The sequence below is a fragment of the Strongylocentrotus purpuratus genome, unplaced genomic scaffold (genome assembly GCF_000002235.5).
Source record: "Strongylocentrotus purpuratus isolate Spur 01 unplaced genomic scaffold, Spur_5.0 spur5_scaffold_8, whole genome shotgun sequence".
NCBI classification, from domain to species: domain Eukaryota; kingdom Metazoa; phylum Echinodermata; class Echinoidea; order Camarodonta; family Strongylocentrotidae; genus Strongylocentrotus; species Strongylocentrotus purpuratus.
Genome location: NW_022145614.1, coordinates 999,883 through 1,006,247, shown reverse-complemented (window position 1 = coordinate 1,006,247; position 6,365 = coordinate 999,883).

Below are 6,365 nucleotides of genomic sequence, written 5' to 3'. Positions count from 1 at the left end.
ATGTTTCCAAGCATTGAAGTTTGATAACCTTGTCGAATCACAGTTTCAACTTTGCAATAATGAAATTAAGTTAGTTTTTAAAATCAATGAACATCAACTTTAACAGAAATAGGGCAATGCAAATCATAAGGAGAACAATAACAAAAAAGACTTTTATCTAAATGCAATGGGCATTTTGTTAATTCCAAAGTAGTATAATTTGGTCAATCGCTCCATATCAAGATGAAACCCCTATATTCATTCACATAATATTGTAGGCCTACTAATATTAATAAAAAAAGAGAGAGGGGAACAAGAAAGAGATGTTAAGAATCGGTTGCACCAATCCATTCAAAAACCAAATTACAGCATTCAGGCAGTAAAATAAGAGAAGGGGTTCCAAACATTGAACCAGTTTATCACAACATCACACTGGTCACACAATGGTCTGTAAATAAAGACTATCAACTGACTGGACAAAGAAGGTCTGTAAAGAATGACCTCATTAAAACCCATATCTTTGACCTACTTTCTTACAAATCAGTATCAGACTGCCAGTAGAATTTCATTTTGCTGGAGAACAGCTAAACAACACCAAATAAAATGAAATAAAATTGTATGAAGAGGGGTTGATTTCCAACCTAGACAACTTAGCTATTTTAGTTTATTTAGAGTGAATGTTTCATGCACTGTCTGCCAGCTATTAAAGCTATAAGGGCTTAGGTAAAGTTTATAATCTTGAATTTTGTGATTAAAACCTCCACCAAACTCTACTGATGAAATAATTTGAACCTCAATCTAGGGCAATATTACTAAGCTACACCCACATTATGAAATCCAACGTGAACTTGGATTTTAATAAATATCTTATTTCACTGGATGTTCATACCTGTCTGCTGGGAACAACACTGCTAAGATGGAACATTAAAGATTCTGATTTTAATTGAAGCCTAACCAACCTCAAAAGGCCTGTCCTCATCAGACTGAAATTGCAAAATAAGCCGCTATTTTAACTAGCCTGATCTCAAATTAGCCAGCTATTTTGCATCTTCATCAGCCCGCAGTTGCAATTAACTGGCTATATGGTTGAGAAAATATCCCAATAAATCTTGGTCTTGTTTAAAAAATAGCCTAAATAGCGGGCTACTTTGCACCCGCCCGAGCTAGTTTGTGATGAGCGTATCCGTCTGGTGAAGTCGCAATTTCGTCTGATGAAAACAGGCTTAAAAAAGAAGCATTAATTTAGAGCCATTTTCACCAGGCTTCTTTTAAGTTTCTCCTTCTTCTGGACTTCATCCAGGTGGATGATACACCATACCTTCAACAATGCCATTACAGAAACACACTATCATAATTCTGCATGGTAGAGAGTGTCTCGTTCTAGCACTTGTTCACATACACTCTTGGTTGCGTACTAAGGTGTATTACATGGGCGACTGCCCCAATTAATGGCCGTACATCTTGTAATTACATTAACAGCAACCATTAACTCACTACCAAGGACAAGAGAATGCAGATGAGAAGATTGAAGAAACCTGCCAGGATAAGACTTGATGTAACTCTCTAATCTACCTGCACGTTTCTTACACTACGTACAACCTTGTGCTATCTCACAAAAGAGTCAGAACTCTTTCTTATCTCAAAAACGGTTTTCATATTTATTTCAGTGAACAAGACATATTCTCTAAAACTGTCATGTTCTTTGATTTTATTCACAGAATGTTTTCTTATTTTATACTAGATGTGAATTTCAGAAATTATCATCAGGTGTATACAAATATTATGAGCTAAAATAGGGCTACTATTTGTGCCTGGTTATGTATACTAAATGTATGAATCCAATAACAATGCAGTGAAGTAATATTCACACAGAAACAAGAATTTAATCAAGTAGTAAGATGCCACATCCAGTAACATTTTGAATTTCTTGATGTAATTAAAATTCAAAGTGGTTGTTTATAGAAGGTTAGACCGTGAAGGGAGCTGTCACTGATCTAACATTGTGCTCTGAATTGAAGCACTGATAATTCAGCTTTGTTAGCTACTTCCTTCAGCAAACTTCTTGCCTCATTTTTATTTGTGCTCCACCATAGAGACCACGATGACCTCATCGGGACAAGAGAAAACCATTATAGCCTGGGCAAAGAGACAGGTAGCAGCATACCGCATAAAAAGCAAATAAAAGACATCTGACATGCTAGTCACATACAGGAACTTGAGTAGGTGGGACTAACGCTATGCAAATACTGTCAAATTGACCATGGCACAAACACGTTGCTGAGCGTCAATCCAGTCACTTATACTGCTTCCATCGTTTAGCCTGTCAACATGCGCTGCACACTAATGGAAAACGATTCCAGAAACAAGAGGGCTGAGAAAACCAAGTAAATTAGGATTCTAACTCGATGGGCACAAGCCGGCTAGCAGCCACCTGAGTGATTTGAATAAATTTGCATTAGTTTCATCCAGTTTCCCTCTAAATCCATTTCTTCTAGCAAGTACGGCTTCATAATTTGACTGCCAGAGCACATCTGGGCATATATCCTAAAGACTCTATCGTATATCATCAGATATATCAAAATAAAGAAAGATCTATGTCAATTGAAGCTTTCTTAGTCTGCCAAATGAAGAAAGATAATAACCCTATAATCCAAAGTTGAACTTGTACCCTTTCCCTCCTAAAGACCTAGATTCCAAAGCATGAAACATGACAAAGCAGACATTATCCATCATTATCTCCCTATAATTGACCCCTTTCCAGACAATCTAAATTTAAAATTAAACCAACCATAGGGAGAAAAGTGGAGACTTTCTTCTATTATATGTATCAACAGTTTTCTTTTCAAATGTCAAAACCCCTGCCCTCTGTGTCCTCACAGAAATGAGCAGAGATCCTCTTTCTTGTAAAAACTGTGTGTTCATGTCATGCTTCAATGTCGTTTCTAATCTCATTTTCTATGACTTGATCACACTCACAGTGTAGAAATACTTGTGGAGATGTTCAAATTTGAAAAAAAATACCCCTAAATAGAGCAAACATCTGACATTTTTGGTCAATTTTAATAACTTTTAAGTCAATTTTAATGACTTTTTGGTCTATATTATTTACAATTAAATCTATATTTCTGATGCTGATGCGATCGCCATATTCTTGATTAGAGGAATCCAGGTTATCAAGGAAACACATCTTATCATGCTGATTCTGATTCTTGTGTGAACTTGATCAAGATGAGCATCTTTGTGTCTCTCATGACAAAGCCTCCAAGGCTAGGCCCGTCTGCCAAGACACAACCAAAAGACATGGACAATACACTGCAGGAAATAGCACCAGGTTTGAACTCCCTAGGTGGGTCCTCGCCTCATCATCAGCAGCACATCATCATCGTCATCCTCCTCATCATCATCAGTGTCATTATGATGGAAGTTTATCTGTCTGTCTGTCTATGTTAGCTATCTATCCAGCCAAGATGGAATCATGTTACCCCTTCTATCCCGTCACAGGCCCCCTTCTCACTTCCCTTCCCCCTGCAATGAGAATCAACCCCTGTTTCCTGACCTCAAGGTTCCCCTATCAACCCTCCCTTGATCTTCTTCTCTTCTAACAACTCAACTCTCAAAACACAAAGCTAATCATAAGGAATTGTCTTTGGTTTAAACAAACATCGCATCATCCCAGACCCGTGAATTTCCGCCCCGGTGAAATTTGCTGATTCTCATTTCATCACAAACTTTTTGCCGACGTCATTTGTCCTCCTGTATCATCTGGAAATATGTCATCTCATAAAGGTAAAGAATAGTGGCCCGGCCGGCCTAAAGAGGATTCACTTCAAAGTTAGTCAATGTCTGTGATCTATTGATCAGGTTTGTTGTGGAATGAAGAGGAATGAGTGTACCATTTGGGCAGGAAAGAAGGCAACAAATCAAATAATGAAATCAAAAACTGATCTTAATGAAAAGAAATGTGAAGCAGGTGTGGACTTAATCCCCTTCCTCTTGTCTGTCAGGGCTACTTTACAATTATCCTCTAACGAGAGAGACAGAGAGAGAGAGAGAGAGAGAGAGAGAGAGAAAGAGAGAGAGAGAGAGAGAGAGAGACAGAGAGAGAGATAGATAGAGATAGAGAGAGAGAGAGAGAGACAGCCTGGTCTCATGCTGACCAAAGAGGGAGTGAATAAATATCACCTTTCTTGTCTTTTTTTCTAACCAATCTAAAATGTTTCTGGAACACTTTTATCATGTCTTGAAATAATTTGCATTATCATACTCTTTATCCGTTACAGTTGGACAATGCAAACATGGTCTCACTGACAATTTAGTATTCCTCTGAGTGACCAATACCGTACTGATAAAAATGTTGTCCTTAAAATTAAGATAGACAAATAAATATATTTGAACTGACATTTTTTCATACAATATATTAAAGGAAATTTTCGAGTCTATCTATAAGGGATCATTCAGCTTGAAGAGGGTTTGTTGAAATATTGATAATTATGAGAAAGTTTAATTTCCCTCCGATGAATTTATAAAGTATGGCCAAGCAAGGTTTGATATACGAATGATAAATTCAGTTCTCTCTTATCTTTTATCTTGAATGCCACGATATAAACCTGTAAAAATCATAATATTGTCATACAATGGACTGATATATCTTAATATATCAAATAAGTTTGAATGCAGTATTAAATGACATCATACACAGACCAATGTGAAAGAAAAGAGGAGAGATAGAGAGGTAAATGATGAGAAGATACGCATGACTAGAAAAAAGAGAAAGTCTTTGACAAGTTGGTTTGGTCTGGTCTGAGAGCCAGCATGTGTTCAGTCTGTGAAGTAAGATAGAGGGTGACAAGTGTATAATCTTATTACTACAAGAGACCATGACATGCACGAAGAATGGAAGCAAGATTCCACTTTGGTTGTGAATAATCAAGAAAATTCACTTAGCATAATCATGAAATCATACGCATTTTTGCACCCAATGTCTTTTCCTTCTCCATGTTTGGTCATCTTTTATTTCCCTTGCATCTTCTCCATCATCCTGAGTGTTCTACTGATGAGATTTGAAACGAGGAGGAGGAAGAGAGATAGAGAGAGATAGAGAGAGAGAGAGAGAGAGAGAGAGAGAGAGAGAGAGTGGAGGCTAGTTCTCAACCTGAGCAATTATTCAATTAACAGAGGAGGGGCTGAGCGTATAAGATGAATACGAGTCGCAGCGATTCGTTACTTGGTTGATTAAATCGCCTATGGGTATGCACCACACTCATCTTCATTTCCTAGCACCGTTCCCCCTGGGCTGCAGCTCTAATTATAATGCATAACATACTTCATGTTGTTCCTCCAGACTTAAGTTTCAAAGAAGAAATTCAACTTCGTTAGTCGATAATTGAAAAACTCTACTTGAGAGGGTTGTCCTCCTCCTATCCCATGCTTATTATCATCCTCCATATAATGTTATATATTTCGATGATGAGATAATGATTTTCATAATAACTTGGCTTTTATCTCCCAAAGTATAAGTATTGTGTTCATTTAATGCATGATGTAGTTTTAATGAAGACGAATAATGACAGGCTTAATGTTATATTTCTTTACTAGAACTTGACCTTACACTAAAGTCCCATTAGCACTCATTACCATGCCTAGCACAAACAACTGGCTTGACAAATGACGAATGACATAAAGGAATAATCTTCTATTAGCAAGAACAGCACTGCCCCAGTAAATCACCCAGGCGCAGATTAGCATTTCTGATGTATTTAATAATGCATGTTTTCAATAAATGTGCATCTTCATTACACTGCGGTCGAACCGCTTTAATGTGTTCCGTACGTTGAACTCCAGCAAAAGTAGTTCAGGCTTCTTCATAATTCAGATATTTTCCTGATTCTGAGCTTTCTTAGGCTTAAAAAAAATGCTTTTCTTATGCTTTCCAGATCAATTATCCTGTCTGGCAAAGGAAGTCAATAATTATACAAAATATTAACTGATAACAATGACATGTACGTGACTACTCCAGTCAAATCTTAGCTGCAATCCCAGGACAAAATAATCTTAGAGATATATAATTTTGGGTAGGGCCTATTTGCTTCATAACTTGATAGTTGTAGTGTAGAAGAAAAGAAAGTTGAGGTAGATGAGACAGAGGAGGAGGATATGAACCCTGTAACTAGGTGCCATCTAGAAGTCATACGAGGACACTGTATCTCCAATGGCCATTACTTTAGCCTGATCAATAATTCAACAATTTCATTACCTGTCTTATCCCCATGCCCATCTTCCTTCCTTCCTTCTAAACCTCTTGATTAGGCAACGCAAACAAATCCTTCAAATTACCTCATCACAAACTAACGACAAGACGCCCCAAACCCTCAGGGATTTCAAAACAA